At 46.2% G+C, this 16,675-nt stretch overlaps 1 non-coding gene across 1 annotated transcript; it reads right to left on the bottom strand.

The window, feature by feature from the left end:
- Window positions 1–2,141: 2,141 nt before the first annotated feature.
- TRNAW-CCA (transfer RNA tryptophan (anticodon CCA)) lies at window positions 2,142–2,213 on the bottom strand. Its single transcript has one exon. It is a non-coding gene; the product is annotated as a tRNA-Trp (tRNA).
- Window positions 2,214–16,675: the final 14,462 nt, after the last annotated feature.

Below are 16,675 nucleotides of genomic sequence, written 5' to 3'. Positions count from 1 at the left end.
AGTTGCAATAGCACAGCTGTGACTGAACCTGGTGCGAGAGGCAGGTTGACATATTGCAACACAAAAAACATAAGTCCTTGAGTCCCTCCTTTTGCTTTGCCCTTCATGGATAATGCATTCAGTGCTTTATATAGAAGTGTTTCAAACATTTCGGATTTATATGAAAGAACAATATTTTGAAGTGAAAAAGAATGAAAATTACATTATTGTAAAGTATATCATGTTCAACAACGTGAGAGCATAGAAAGTAAGAAATAGCCATCAAGGCTTTTAAGAGGTCACGTGCTTAATCATCCCATCGATATTTGAGCGCAGGATTCAAAGAGCAGAGTGGTAACTGTTCCACCATAGACCCTGCGATTCACTCAACACATGCACCGAAGTAATGGAGCCATCATAACCAACATGACTTCCAATGTTGTACTTTGCCACAAGGCTTTCCTGTATTCAGATAAACTGTAGACTTCAAGCATGCAACATTGTTTTAGTTATGTTATTTACACTTATAAAACGCATTGGTCGCCCGAGGGCATCATGGCGCTACTCCTAGAAAGTACAATGTCCACTCAATGCAGCCGAGTCAGAAAAGAAACCATTGCCATGACGATGACATGTTGGAGGATTGCTTGAAAACGCCAGGCCAGATGCGGTTATAATGTGACCTGTTCAGAAAAGCCTCTTTTGGTTTGCTCGTCGGTTCTATGTTTTACTTTAGTGAAATACTGTTGTTCAGTTCTCACCATCTATGGAAAGAGTTTCACTGCTGCTGAAGGGAGGGAAAATGCCCAGAAACATTTTCTGAACTTTCAGAATCTTCCTCTTTTTCAAAAAAATGTTTAAGGAGCTCTGAGTTAAGAACATGCAAACCGCAGGGAAGCAGGAAGATTGGATGGGACAAGGCCTTGCACGTTAATAGGGCACGTGGGTGGCCTCGGCGGTGGCTGGGGGAAAGAAGCAAGAACATTCCCAGGGAGACATACCAGAGAGAGGCTTTTAAAGGATCAGCAGTGGCAATAGTACAGCTGTGACTGCACTCTGGGCCAGGAGCCAGGCTGACCTATTACAGACCAACCACTGTGTGTCAAAGGGCCCTTCCTGGAGTTTTGCCCATCACTGATCAGCCATCAAAGCATTTCTCTTGAGATTTTCCATAGTGTAGTAGGCAGTACTCTTGATAGGAGTATCCCCAAAACAGGCAACAAAATGCCACTCCTACTGATGTCGGGAGGTGGCAGGTTGACAAAGCACTGAAGTACATGGGATGCCACGCTAAAAAACGATATCAACTTTCAACATGTTTATAAAGCATTCCTAAACACATACACCGTGTCCATCCAGGCCGTATGTTGATAATCCTGATTATTTATGCCCATGCGGGTAGTTGGCTCTGTGGCGCAATGGATAGCGCGTTGGACTTCTTAGGGTGCTGTGAAGCAATTCAAAGGTTGTGGGTGCGAGTCCCACCAGAGTCGATGTATTTTGGAAATACGTATTTCAAACTGTACATTTCGTATACATGTTTGTACCAGTTGTGTTTTAAGAGTGTTACCCCGACCGTTATCATACTCTATTTGTGCAATCGGTTTATGACTTGTTTTTACTCAAGCCTCTGTCAAATTTAACCTGTTAGTAACTTGACCGCTGAAATGGCGTGCTTATTTGGCATTTGCAAAGCGCCAAACTGTGTGGGTTGCCTTAACACTAAGTGACCATTTGCTAGAACAAAACTGCGCCACTCTGGCTTTCTAGCGGGCGGTAGTCTGCAGTACAGCATACACAGCCATCATAATGACAGGGCAGTTGCAAGTTTAAGAGGCAGCCCTGAAGGTGTCCAGTTCTTTTTTTTTTTTTTTTTTAGCAATGCAGATAAACGCGATATGTGGGTTTGCAATGTGCTGTGTGTGACTAATCGGTGGAAGGTCATAATATTTGGCCTGTAAATCAGCAGACTACTAGTGTTTGTCTGCAAAAACGACATTTTTTTGTTGTTGTTGCAGAAAATAAGAATACATTGACCTAGGTGTTCTAAAAACATAATTTAAAAATTGAATTTCTAGAAAACGTGTACCACGATTGATTTTAAAGACAGTTCGGAAGCTAACAAACTTGCAATCCTTACTTTTGAAATAGAAAAGGCTAATTGACCCCGACGTGATTTGAACACGCAACCTTCTGATCTGGAGTCAGACGTGCTACCGTTGCGCCACGAGGTCGATGCAGCAAACGGTATCGCAGTCCAATAAGTCACTATAAAGGGAGTTGCTGTTTATCTTATCGTGTCTTTTTCTACACCATGCTTGCTGTTGAGTGCTTCTGTCCTTTCTTCCTTGCAAGGATTGGAACTGTCCAGTCGATATCAAAGCCTACTCTGGTCTTAATTTGAAGACTTCATGGAAGAATCCCGAGCAGGTGATGTGGTGAAATCCATATCACCCAGGGTGGTGAGGAATACTCTAGAGTGTCACCAGAGTAATACTGCTGCTTTTTGATCTCTTCCAAAAACTTTGGAGGAGAGCGCTTTTCTGGGTTATTTTAATGCGGCAGGCAGGTAAAGCCTACCCTCTTGCCAGAAAACCGCGCCAAGTCAGTCTCAGAGATTCCCACGTGATGCCACCATCCGTGCCTGCCCCCAGCAGCCCACCTGGGCCACTGTTACTCATACACCCTCTATACCCATCTGACGCACGCATAGACTGGTCTCCAGCTCTATTTGAACACTCACCCTCTACAGTACATAATTACCACTGTAATATAAATGAATACACAGTGACGATAGTGCAGCTCTAATAAACAGAAAGGGGCGGTGTAAAGGATGTCCAGCTGGGGCAGATGAAGTGTCTGATACGCACCCCCCGAACCCTCCTCGCAGGGACATTCTCTCCTCATTGTCATCCGCCAGAGCCGCACAGTTTAAGGGACTGGAAGCTGCATGTAGCCACAGCCATATAACCTGGGCCCAAGCTTTTACACGATGGATCTCATTTTCTCTCCTTGGCGCGCTTCATAAATGCGTAAATAAATAAATAAATGCCGCAGTTCATTACCTCTGTTGCTTTGTGTTTGTTTGCTGAAGTTTGTCCCATTCTCAAAACTAAACTCACAGTGTCTTTCTTTCCTTTCATTTTCAATTCCATTCTGTGGAATAGCACAGGATCATTTCAAAAGTTATCAGCCTTTTTTACTGCATTGTCTTTGGGAGCTGTGTATTCTCTCTAGTGCTGGTGTCTCCTCTAAAAGTGATCCATGCTTTTTTTTCCTAATACAGTTATTTTCCCTGATATATTGTCAGGTTCACTTATGAGCCTCGGTTGTTTCACAGAAAAGACAAACAATTGATAGGCTGACACTTTTTATGCGTGGGGAGATTTGTTGGGCGCTGAGTCTCCAAAAGGTATGTTGAATCATGTCCCCTGCTTAAACAATCAAATGTATTCCAAACATTTCTTTCCAATACACAATAATAAGTATTTGGGTGGGCAGCTTGGTGAGTTATACTTTTGTCAACCTGTTGCAGGCACAGATGTATATTTTGGAAACAGGAGAGCCTGATTCCTCACATAAAAAGATGGCATGATCTTGGGAAAATAAACGTTTTTCTCTCTGTGCCTAAGTCAAGCAAGCAACTGCCAAAACATCCACCTAAGCTCAAACAGTACAGTGCGGAATGGGTTAAGGGTACCACAGACAAAATGTTCATGCCATGGCCACAAGGGGGATCGCTGTCAAAAGTGGTTTTGCCACACATGACCACATACTTGCACGCTGCGTACACAGGGAAGAAATTGGAGAAAAGGTTAGCTAGCCTAGAGCTTTGGAAGATGTACCAGGAGGAACGAGAAGGTACACCTCCTGAGGATTGGATGCTTAATCAGTGCAGGGAGGAAGGTGTTGATCCTTCTGCTCCCCCACTGCGCCTGAAGGAAATGGCGATAGTACAAAAGATGAAGGATTGTATCCATTAAGGGAACTAAAAGCGGCAACAGGATACAGTAATCCGGGTTACATGTCTTTAGCAGTGACGAGAGTCCAGAAAGAGAAAGGACTAAAGGAAAGGAGGAGACCTTTAAGGTCTTACAAGACAAAGAGGAGAAAATCAAATGATCAAATGAATCCTTAGATATAGAACGGGAGATTAAGAGATGGAAAGGAGAAAATGATAAAGCTGACGAGGTTACGCTCGTACAGAGCGAATGGACAGGTATTGCCCCAGATGGACAAGGATAATTTAAGATGCAATCTCCCTAGTTTAACAGCGGCTGCGGGAAAATGAATTTATGAGCTAGAAAAGATGATAGGAGGAAATAGGCTGGCTATAGGGGACATTAGGGGTTTCCTAGCAGCCATTATTGCCGAAAGAGCTGATGACATTTGGACAAGAGCAGGTTATTCGAGTGTCACGGCACAGAACACAGCTCATGACCGAGCACCAAGTAATAATTGAAGGGCGGCTGTTTGGAAAGCATTCAGGGTACAGTATACTGATACGTCAGATATGGGTGCAATTATGGAACGTAAGATGAAAGATGACAAGGATCCGCTTGCTTACATTCAGCATTTTCAGGGATGGTGGCCTTTGGAAACTCGAGAGCCGTGGGGAAAATCAGTGCCAGTATTTTACCACATTTTGTGTCAGGGATTGCCAGAACAGGTACAGAGACAGCTTAAGAAACAAGTGGGAATGGAAGCAAAGCCCTGGGCAGAAATACAGTTGACTATCGTGCATCATTGCCGATTGCTGCAGGAGAAAAATAAGAAGAAGGAGGATACTTGGAAGCTTGAGGAGGCTGAGTTAGCCCTGAAGAAATAATCAAAATATGCCATAGAAGGAGCAGTACTGACAAGCAGAGAGGGGCTAGGAACACAGCAAGCTGTGGGTATGCCTCAGGCGAATAATCAATGCCAATCGGATCAACGAGGGAATGGGTCCGTGCCGAGAGGCAGAGGAACCGGTTTCAGAGGGAGAGGTGGTTTCCAGAATAATCAGGGTGATTTTCAAAATAACCAAGGTGGGTTTCAGAATATGCAGAATGACAATCAAAATATGCAATGAGGACAAATGAGAAGACTCCCTCCTTTATGTTGGACATGTGGTATGACAGGGCACATTGCGTGAACATGTGGGAGCCAAGGGTATGTACAGAATGGGCAATTCTCAAGAGGGGGGACAGCTTATCCTCCAGCATATAGCTCACAAAATAGGGACGGGTTTTCCCAAGATCAGACAGTGTATCAAGTGCAAGTGCCGCAAACGCAGCAGGCTTTGCAACCACAGCAAGCACCAGTGAATCCACCACAAGGACAGTCACAGCACTGTAAGAGGATTCAATTCAACACTACAGCTAAGTCAATGCCTAGTCTATAATACTGAATGAAAACACTTATTGATATATCTTTATGTCCAGTTCATGCGTTCTGGATGACTACCCCTATATAACACCCCTCTCTTGGAATCCTCCTGACCCCACTGAGCCAATAAGTAGTTCTGTTTTGCAAGTTAAAAGGTTTATTTGATAATTTAAACAATAGATATATATATCACACTTTATAATAAATTAATAATTGAATAGCACACTTAATCTGATATGATAAAGATTAACAACGGAGAATCTGGCACCAACACGCTTCTCTATAATCAATAAGGAGTTGACATGAAATGGATAAGGTAGCACACAGGTGAATAGGAACAAAAGAAGAAGGTGGTACAGAATGCTTTATGTAAGCTCAGGTGGATGCAATATTCAATGAATGCAGTACAGAAAATACTCAATATGATTTCAACCAAACAATGTAATCACTTTTCTCTGGCTATTCACTCCCCCCCTCTTTATGCAATGCAAGGAAATGGGAGGAAAGCACACAGTTCTCAGAAATGCAATCAATGTAATTCAGTTCAATCCCCCCCAAGCACGCTTAAAGAAAACAGATAGGAGTTTTGAAAACACAGGCCCAAATGCTTTTATTTGTGCTAGCAATGGATGAGAAATATGCTGGAAATGCTTTTAATTCCCTTTCAGAGGTTCAGGGTGAGTGGTATCTAGTTAATATTAGTCCAGGCTCACTCTTGCAATGATTCAGGAATGATTAGCAGGTTAAACGAATTTCTTTCAGAGGAAAGCAAAAGCAGCTATCTTTTTGCAAGTGGAGAAATTTGCAAATCGCGATAAAATTCGCGAATGCGTCTGGTGCGATTACAGAGGAACTACAAGGGCTAGCAATATCATTTTGGGGTCCTAGGAAAGCCTAGAATCTCAGCTTCCAGATGAAAGTTACTGCAAACGGTCACGGAGATATGAGCGATTAAATAAAGGTCGTTTTTCAGATTTGAAATTTTAAAGTTCAAAAAGACAAGTGCCGCTTGCAACTAGAAAATGACAGGTGACAGCTTTGCAAATGACAGGTGACAGTTAGGAGACAGTTCTACTTAGATTAAGCTAGATTGAATTATATTATTTTAACTAGGAGATTGGTTCTGCACAGTTTTCTAGGTACTCACACTATATTCTTGAGTGAAATGGGTCTCGCCATGGATCTGGTCAGGTTTTAGACGGGACTCTGGTCTCTGCACTTCACAGTGATCTGGGTCTGCTCTCTCTCTGGATTCTGAAGATTGAGGGATTTAAAGTCTGGATCTTTCTGCACAGCTTTCTCTGGAGATTGATGGAGGTAAAGTATGGATTTTCCCGGCAGAGCTTCCAGCTGCAAATGGATTTGAAAGTCCCTATCTGTCCTGTCTCTCTGCTTTTATGTGTTTTGAAAATGGGTGTGTGTGAGCAGCATCACTAGCCAGCCCCTCTCCACTTGCCATTGGCCCAATTCTCCCCTCTCCCATGATTGGGGAAAGAACTGTGAGTCAGAGCGATGTCATTTTATGGCTTGCAGAGAGTCCACTCCTCCTGTCAACTTGCACACAAATCTAGATTTGATAACAAAAGACATATTTGCACAGGTAAACATTGGTTTAAAATTACATGCACACATCACATATCACAGGAGATATACCCTGTCCAAACTTTGCTCTTCCTGGGGGCTTGCATTCAGAAATGGCAATATTTTGCACTTTTAACTGATTTTGCAATTTCTGACATTAACCCCAATTTACACACATGTGCGCAAGGAGTATGGACATTAATTGATGAAGTGTCAGATTTTTCACATGCACACATTTTGAGTAATATCCTCTTTTCCGCTAAAACCCCCCTGAACATGCCACCGGTTCGAAAAACCTCTTAAAATGTGGGCAGAAAAATCACAAGAATTATGGTATCATTGATAAAATTTTCACATGTCCGCTCTATGAATGATCCTTCTTTTTAAAGTTATGTTCTGGCCCCCAAAGGGGTGTGGTTTCCCCCAGCACAAGGTTGAATTTCTGGTTTTTCCAGTTCTGCCAAGCCAGCTTGCTCTCACAGGCAGTGCCCCTCCCAGCTTCTGCCAAGAGGAAGCTGTTTTACGACCTCTGCAATAAACCATCTGCCTGGGTGAAGGGGGTTGCATTGTTCAGAGCTCCTGTGTTCTGTGGGGCTCCCCTTAATTCATTATCAGGGAGATGGCATATCCTTAGTGTGGCCAGCAAAAGGCAGATAGGCCTGGGAACACAGCTGTGACTCAAGTTTCACTCCTGATGGGGGTAGTTGCCAGGCAGAATTCAGTTCCTTAAGCCAAGTTTCAGATAAAATGTCACTTTTTGTTCCCCAGTTTAAGTCAATACATTTTTTTACATATGCAGCTAGAATGCTGATTCTAAGTTCAAAACTATGACATTTAAACAATTGCAACCTATGTGACACTCAAAGTAGGTCACTCATTTCTTTTAAACATTTAGATTTGTAGTGTCTTTCAGTCCAGATTTACTTAAACTGCTGAAATCCACAGCTAAGCCAGTCTTGTTATAAACCTTCAAGTCACTTCAGAATATAACTTTACATTGTATCCACCTCTCAGTAAGTCTTTCTTTGGCTTGCCTTGGGTTCACTTATTCAGTTTTACACAAAAAAGTAAAATCTGGTGTTGTTTTAAAACGCCGGCTTTTGGATAGTGGTGAGTACTGGTACTGCACCCCTTTTTGGGATTTAAGAAAATGAATTCCCAACAGTTATGGGTTTGCTTTTGGCAATCAGCATTGCCACTCCCGATGGTTTCAAACTACTGTGTGGGTAGTCCAATGGTGGTTTTAGGCAGTGTCCTTCTGTGTCCATAACATCGGTAAAAATGAGTGGCAGCCTATTCTTCCTGCATTTCCCTGTACATTTTCTGGGAAACTCTGGCCATCATGATGTTTTCCATGTCAGTACTGCACAGTTTTGAGGTAGGGCTTGGATGCATGGGTAAATACATCCCACAAGCCCCCCTCTTGCGAAGGCCATTCGGTTTCACTGATGGGACTCGCAAGACCTGGGATGTTTCCTCATCTTCTTCCAATAGATGGCACAGTTCAGCATCTTTTTCTCCATCCGGTCGGATCGATCGGTTCTCCTCGCCGGTCCTGATGGGAATATTGGGCGGTACCCCGGGCCCGTTGCGTCTCTGCTCCCGGTCTCCGGATCATCCTCCTTGGCCCGTCTCCAGGTTTTCTTTCTCCTAGGGCGACAAAGGAAGAGCGGCAATACCTATTCATAGACATTTTTCCACCACTGTTGAGATAGTGGGGCAGCATATGCATTTCATCATAACAAACATTACATTCTTATTTTGAAAAAAAAAACAGTATAACTAAGAGACAGTTTCATGCAAATCACAATATTTTAGAGACTAGATGTGGTATGTTTTATGGTTGGAACTGAATTAATCTGAGACAGTACCCACTAGGATTCCAGAGGATTCCTCCAGTTGTTGCAGAGTGTGCCTGGGATGGCAACATTTCAACTGGTTTATGTGGACCCACTTGTCTTCCCCCGCTGCCAAAGGACCTTTGGGGATGTGGATTTTGTAGGCCACAGGGGAGATCTTGTCGATGATCTCAAAGGGTCCCTTCCATGTAGGCAAAAATTTGCGCTGCTTGGCCTGGTTCCTTTGGAAGTTGTATAGATAGACCCGGTCTCCCACCTGATATTCCTTCCTGGAAGTTTTCAGGTCATAATGGGTCTTCATGCTATCAGCCGATCTTTCCAGATTCCGCTGAGCGTAAGCAAAAGCATGTTGGAGGTGTTTCCTTAAATTCTCCACATACTCATGAGTAGTGGAGGCATTTATCAGTGTCTGCTCTTGGGTCCTGTAGAGCAAATGCTGCGGAAGCACCATCTTGCGCCCAGTCATCAACTCAAATGGTGACATTTTGGTTGCAGATGAAGGGGTAGATCTGATGGCCATTAGGACCAGAGGTAATCGGATATCCCAACTTGGCCCAGAATCTGCCACAAACTTCTTTAATATGCTCACAATTGTCCGGTTATATCTCTCTACTGCCCCAGAAGAAGCTGGCCTGTAAGCAATATGCAGCTTTCTCTTGACCCCCAGTATCTCCCACATCTTTGTCATTACTTCACTGGTGAAGTGGCTACCTCTGTCTGACTCAATCCTTTGAGGTAGACCAAAACGGGAAAAGATGTGGTTAATCATCAAGGCAGCTGCCGTTTCTGCCTTGCAGTTTGGGGCTGGGAGACATTCCACCCACTTGGTGAACAAGCATGTGACAGTCAACATGTACTTATTCCCCCTAGCAGAGCGAATCACGGGGCCTACAAAGTCGATTTGTAAATCTGACCATGGCAGTGTCATCCCCCGCTTTTGGAGAGGCGCGCGGTGCGTGAGGGATGATGGCTGAAATTGTGCACACACGAGACACCCCTTCAAGTATTGGTCGAGGTCCTGCCCCATGTGTGGCCAGTATGCAACCTCTCTTAAGATTTCCAGTGTTGTGTGAAACCCCCTATGACCGTCGGTGGCCGCATCATGGGCGTGACTTAACATCAGGCTTCGGAATGAGGTAGGAACCACCCACTGATCGTGGCCAGCTTTGGATTTCCTTACCAGCAAACCGTCTTGGATTCGGAACATTTTTGGACATTTCATCAACACTCTTAGGTCCTCTTTCCCAATGTAATCGGTATCCGTCAGGGGAAAGTTCTCAGGGTCCTCAAGGTGCTGGTAAAATTGACCAATTATTGGATCCCCCTTCTGAGCTGTAATCAAATCAGCATCAGGGGTCTCCTTACTCCATTGTGCAATTGAAAGGTCGTTGTGAGCATTTGTCTGGGACCTAGTGATAGCAGGGACCTGGATTTCCCCCAACAGGGACTCAATCTCAATTAGATCCCCTTGGATGGCCCCGGTTTTGGCCAGCTGATCAGCTAAGTCATTTCCAGTTTTGTCTGGTCCCTCTACTTTGGAATGACCCTTGATCTTTTTCCAATAGATGGTCATCTCATTCGAGGTGACCAGATCATCAATGTTTTGAATCAACTTCCCATGTTTCAAGGGTTTGTTGTTAGCACATAACATGCCTCTGGTTTTCCAATTAACCAGGTGCTCCACGAACCCGTTCCGTACATAATCCGAATCTGTGATTGTGACCAGTTCGCGGAGTTGATGCTGGACAGCAGTGAGGATGGCCTGATGCACAGCCATCAATTCTGCCACCTGACTACTTCGGGGACCAATTTTGTATCCAGCGGAGGGTTCTGGGGACTCATTCACCCATGCATTCCCTACGCCGGCCACCAGTTCTTTCTCCCCGTTGTTGTCAACATGGTAAGAGCATCCATCCACATAGACAGTGGGCATTCCCTCACACTTGTCCTCTTCAAAGACTTTGTGTGGGGAATTAAGGTATGCCTCCATGTTGTCCTTGATTTTTAGACTTTCGTCCTCGAGACAGTTTTCTCTGGCACAATCATGCAAGTCAGCCAGACCTTGCGCAAGGTGACTCTTCTTGTTTTGGCCATATCTGACCTCCACAGGAAAGCCTTGCATTGACAGAATCCAGGAAGTAATTCGGGAATTACTCACATTTCCGGCCCGGATTCTGTCACTTTGGAGATATTGCAGAGGCTGGTGTGGAGTCTCCACTATGATGTGTTCCCCCTGGATAAACGGGCGGTAATTCTTCAATGCCCACACCGTTGCCAGGAGTGCCTTCTCACAATCGTTGAATTTTTCCTCCACAGAGGATAAAGTTTTGCTCGCATAGGAGATTACTTTATTGACCTTGTCATGCTTTTGGTATAATACTGCCGTCAAGCACGTATTAGAGAACCCTGTCTCCAGGAAGAACTCCTTGTTTCTGACAGGGTAAGCTAGGCAGGGCGCTTGTGAGAGGCTTCTTTTGAGTTGTCTTACTGCCTCGGCTTGTTCTGGACCCCATTCCCACTTGACCCCCCCCTTCAGGAGATGAATCAGGGGTCTGGTGATCTCTGCGTAGCCCTCAATGAACTTTCTTCTGTAATTAGTCAGTCCAAGGAGGCTCCTTAGTTCCCGCAGAGTTGTGGGGTCTTTCAGTTTCTGAAGTGCTTCCACTTTCTTTTCCTGGGGACAGAGACCCTGAGGAGTAATCTCATGCCCCAAAAAATTAACACGGGTTCTACACCACTGTGCTTTTTGAAAGGAAAGTTTTGCTCCGGCGGCCCTCAACTGTGTCAGAACATAACGGATCTCCGCTATGTGTTCCTCAACAGTTGCGCTTTTGATGAGGACATCATCTACATAAGCCAGGTTACCCCTCGCACCCAGGTCGGGCATGGCCTTATGTAGGAAAATATTGAACTCATTACCGGAGTTGAGGTATCCGAAAGGAGTCCGGGTCCATGTGTACTGCTGGCCCCCAAAGGTAAAAGCCAGTATGTATTGGTCCTCCCTGCTGACAGGCACAGTCCAGTATCCATTGGTCAGGTCTATTGCAGTGAATACCTGTGACCCCTGGATCTGGGCCAGCCCTTGGTCAATGTAGGGCAGAGGCCATCGGGAAGTATGGACCCGTTTGTTGAGCTCCCTAAGGTCAGCGCAGAGTCTCCACTGGCCGTTTGGCTTCAATATTCCCAGCACCGGATTATTGAAGGTGCTGTGGACTGGACGGATTATTCCCCGGGACTCAAGGTTCTTAATTATTTCAGTAAGGGACTCCATTGATGCGAGAGGCAAGCGGTATTGCTTCACAAACACAGGAGTCATGCCAGGGTCCGTGGGGATTGTTGTTGTGTGGATGTCAGTGCGACCACAGTCATATGAGTCTACCGCAAAGAGATCTTGGAAATCCAAGAAAACTTGTTTCAACTTTTGCTTTTGTTCCAGGGTCACACAGGCATCAGCTAGGTTGACTCTCTCTTCCACCATCTGCCTGAAGCCTGGAAAAACTTCTGGTTTGGCTATTTCAGCGGCCTCCTCCAGCTGGGTGGAGAAGTCCCTGGTCAGAGTGCTGATTTGGACTGGAGGCTTCAGGTGGGAAAGGCAGCCCTCATGGACCTGGAAAATCACCTCATCCCTCCTGAAGTCACAAGTCACATCTTCCTTACCATAGGGGCAGGAAGTGTACACCAGGAAGTTCCCCCCATGCCGGGTAAAAATCCTGTCTGGTGTTGTATTGTCATCACTGTCACTGTCAAAACAGTCCTTGGGGATTGGTCCTAACAGTTCATTTACTAAGTCGATGGAAAAATGTCGGTCATCAACCGCCATTCCAATAATGGTGCCTGCGGCTAGAGCAATACTCTTTAAGTCGCTGTTATCCACCTCTATTAGAATGGTGTCATGTTCTATGTTGACTAATGGAGTTGGGTTTACCCCCAACCCTTGCTGTTGGAGAGAAGCGTTTAGATGTATGTAAGCATCAGGGTTTTTCAAATGTTGTCCTCTTTTAACTTTCACTTCCAGGGAGAATTGTCGGGTCCTTTCTGGGATGGTGACCTCCTCTTTAATCTGGATTTCAACTGCATAAGGTAGCAATTGAGCTGACCTAAATGCTTTTTCTGGATCATCAAAGCCCATGGGATTATCCGCTAATCGGGACCAAGCTTTGAAGTTTATTAGGTCCAAACTAATGGCAAAGCGATTGAGAATGTCACTGCCTAAGTAAAAGGCGGCAGGGACGTCTCGCACGACCCAACAATTGTGGACTATGCTCTTGTTGCCAATGGAGATTTTGAGCATACACCTGCTTGGCAGGAGATGTTTGGAATTAGGCGCTTCCAGGTCCATTTCCCATTTGTCTATCAGTTTGAATGTGGGAATGGCTGGATCTTTTGGGAGTTGGCGGAACATGGCTTCGCTGATGAAGCTCTTACCGTTGTTCACACACACTCGAGCGAGAACAGAGTCCTTCCCATCATTTAACTGAACAGGGATGAACAACTGCTCTCCAATTTGCTGAATATCAGCCAGGCTCTGAGCTGATTTCACATCTTTCTGGACTATAGGAGTGGGAGTTTCTGATTGTGGATTAGTATAGAATCTCAGAGTGTTTCCTTCCAGCGTGGAGTACCACTTTAGACTGGAAGGAAGGTTGATTTTCAGAAATAGAGAGGACCCCCCATCACCAGTCTGTTGTCCTACTGCTATTACTGTCACGTCTGGAATTTGGCTATTCTGGAAGTGAAATTCTACTTGGTCAGATTTTTGTTCAACCATGTGGCAGGTGCCGTTTAAACTAACATGGTTGACACTCTGTTTTAATTTTATGGGTCGGCTAGTCTGGGTCCAGAGGACCTTGTTTACGCAATCTATTAGGGGTGACAACCTTCTCAGGAGGTCATTCCCTAGTAAACAAAGGGTGCCCTCTGGAGTCACAACTATGACTGGGTGTTTCAACTTGTGTCGCCCGATCTTAATGTCCAAGTCTGCAGTCCCCTCAACGGGAATTTCCTTCCCGTCAAAGTTCTGCAGTTGTCCAGGAAGAGAGGTGAGAGGAATTTGGTAATTCTCTCCCCTTCCTGCATTCAGTTCGTCAAAGGCCCTTCTGGACAGAAGGGTAGCTTGAGATCCAGTGTCCACCAGTGCCAAGATTGTACCCTGCCCCTGTACTTGTACCGGGGCATAATATCTTCCCTCCTTCTCCTCAAGGGGGCACAGATAATGTACATTTTTGGACAACTGGTGGGCTAATTTTCTGGTTTTGGACATCGCTAGCGAAGAGATTTGGGCAGAATTCTGTGGAGAGCCTTGGAAATCTGAAAGAAAAATTTGGCAACTGGAGATCAGAGCCATTGTGGGTTCCCCTGGCTCCGGTTCTGGGCCGCCCCCCCCCCTTTTTGGAGGCAGTCACCAGGATGGGTTTGAACCAGGGGATTTTCTTGCTGTTGGTTCTGGGATGAGATGGTGGGCAGCGGTAGCTCAGTCTCCACATCTCCCCAGTCTGGATTTGCATCCCTAGGGACCCATTTTTCTTTGGGAGGAGTTCCCCCCTCTCTGAAGGAGAAGATCCTTTTCCTAGGATCCTCTGAGGATCCCTCTCCCTCAAATTGGAAGATCTGTACCTCCTCCTCAAACTGAGTCTGTTTGGGTCTTTTGTTTCTCCTACCCCCCCTCTGCTCCTTAGGAGGCAGACTTTCAGGGGCAAGAGATTTTGTTTCCGGTTCCTGGGTTTCCAGGGGCTGTTTACAAGTGAGGAAGGAAGCTTCCTCCAAGGCTTTACACCCCCCTTCCCTTTGTGCCTCCTCCCTGGGAACCAGTGAGTTATCGGGGTGCTGCCCCCGTCATTGTTCTGGGGCACCAGGTCCAGAGTTGGGTGCGTTCTGCGCCAGCATGCCGATCTGAGGGTTCTGCTGAGCCCTCAGTATGTGACCCAGATCCCGCGCCATGTTTTGAACCTGGCGCTCTAACTGGGAAACCCGCTCAGGCTGATACGGGGCCCTGTTTTCTCCCCTGGGCTGATCCCGGGAAGGGTAGCTGTCCCTCCTCTGGTAATACCCCGGGTTGGGAAGATTTGGGTACCCCTCCACCCTTGGCCTCCCCTCTCCCGGATTAGGTTGTCTGGGCTCAGAGAATTGGGGAAAGAAGGATGGATGATTTTGGGGTTGGAAATTGGGTGGATACCTGGGGAAAAAGTTCTGCCCAGGATTTGGAGAATTTCTGCCCTCCTGTGGGAAGTTGGGAGGGAAGTTCCCTGGGTTAGGTGCTTGGCTGGATCCCCCCCCTTGGGCTGGAGGAGTCCACACATAACCCAGGATGGGTCGATTTCCCTTGTAACGGGGACTTACATAATCAGGAGAGCGAGGGACCCCATTTGTGGGGCTGCCTCCTTGGCTCCCTGTCTGTGACTGACCCGAGGACCTTCTGGGCCTAGCATTATTAGGTGCAGGTAGGTTTTTAGGCCCCCCCATCTCCAAATCCAAAACGGGGGTGACCTTTACCTCTGCCACCTTGGCAGCAGCAGGGGTGCTGTTGGCTTTGGGGTTTTTCTGGGCTTTACTTTTGCTATCTATCGGTTTCTGCACCTCATAGATCCGGGTAGCCTGTTCAATGACCCAGTCTAAAGATCTTTTCTCATGAAAATCCCTCACGAGCTGGGTCATGATATATTTGGGCAAGGCATGGAAAAACGTATTAATAAATTCCCTGCTATCCGTGCGCACCCTTCTTGTGGTCTGTGCAAAAGCACGCTTTAACACCTGCACAAATTCTTGTGGGGCCTGATCCTCCCCACATTGCAAATTGTAGGCTGCCTTGCGAGCCTCTTGAGGATTTCTGTGAACAGAAAAATGTTTCAAGATGGCCGCCTTATAGGTGGACCATCTTAAATGATTTTGGTCCTCCAGCCCCGCAAAGAAACTGGAGTATTCCGGGGAGAAGGTTCACTTTACATATTGAATACAGCTTTGGCTGTCCTTCAAATGGAAAGTCTCCATCATTTGTTCAAACAACTCTAAGTGCTCCCAAACAGAATACTTAGCGTTCTTATGGTAAGGCGTGATGACGCTCCTGATCGCCTTAATCTGCTTTAAGGGGTCCTTAAGCAAGGCCCTTTTTGCCTTATTGACCTTTTTGGTTTGGGTAACCCTTGTCCATTCGTCCTCGGACTCAGAGGCACTGCTCCCAGAGGTTCCCGTCTGTTCTTCCAGGTTTTCCCGGATTCTGCGAGCCTGGGAATGGCTGGCAGAATGTGGGGACCTGGTCTCCTGTGTCCTGCGCAGTTCAGAGGAGTCTTCAGATTCCTCCTTGCTGCCAGGATTTGATGGGTACCCCCTCCACTGACCTAACTGGGCAGAGGTTTTCAGGATGCCCTTAATGGGCCTACTCTCCTGGGGTTCCCCACTGAACTGTACTGTACTTGGGTGCCCATACCCGGATGCCCACCCCTCCATTCCTGAGTGGTACTGGCCTATGAGCCCCATACTTTTAGCTGGATAGTAATCTGCCATCCCTGTGGCCCTGTGCTCATGTGCGCCCGGGGACATGGGGGTGGTAGAGTCCAGGGACTGGGAGAGATGAAGGCCCCTGGTGTTAGGGCTCCTGAGGTTATGGTCAGGAGTCTCTCTTTCCCAGCGGACCTCATCTCTATCCGCCCCTGCTCCCTGTTGCAATGCAAGAGCCTGCATTTGTGCTTTCAGTTCCTCAGTCAAGGCCTTACTAGACTCTATCAGTCTCTCCTGCATCGCTACCTGTTGTTGGAGCCTATCATTGTGTTGACAGAGGGCCTCATTTTCCCTCTGTGCTTCCTGGTTGGTCCTGGAGAACTGGGCCAGTCTTTGCTGCAGGAGGTTTACCTCCTGAGTCCCATCCCTACCGGCCTGCTCCTTTCTTGCCAGAGCAT

Source organism: Ambystoma mexicanum, assembly GCF_040938575.1.
Source record: "Ambystoma mexicanum isolate Mex_15411 chromosome 12 unlocalized genomic scaffold, UKY_AmexF1_1 Mex_chr12_unloc.2, whole genome shotgun sequence".
Lineage (NCBI taxonomy): Eukaryota > Metazoa > Chordata > Amphibia > Caudata > Ambystomatidae > Ambystoma > Ambystoma mexicanum.
This window is presented reverse-complemented; position numbering and strand designations above follow the sequence as displayed.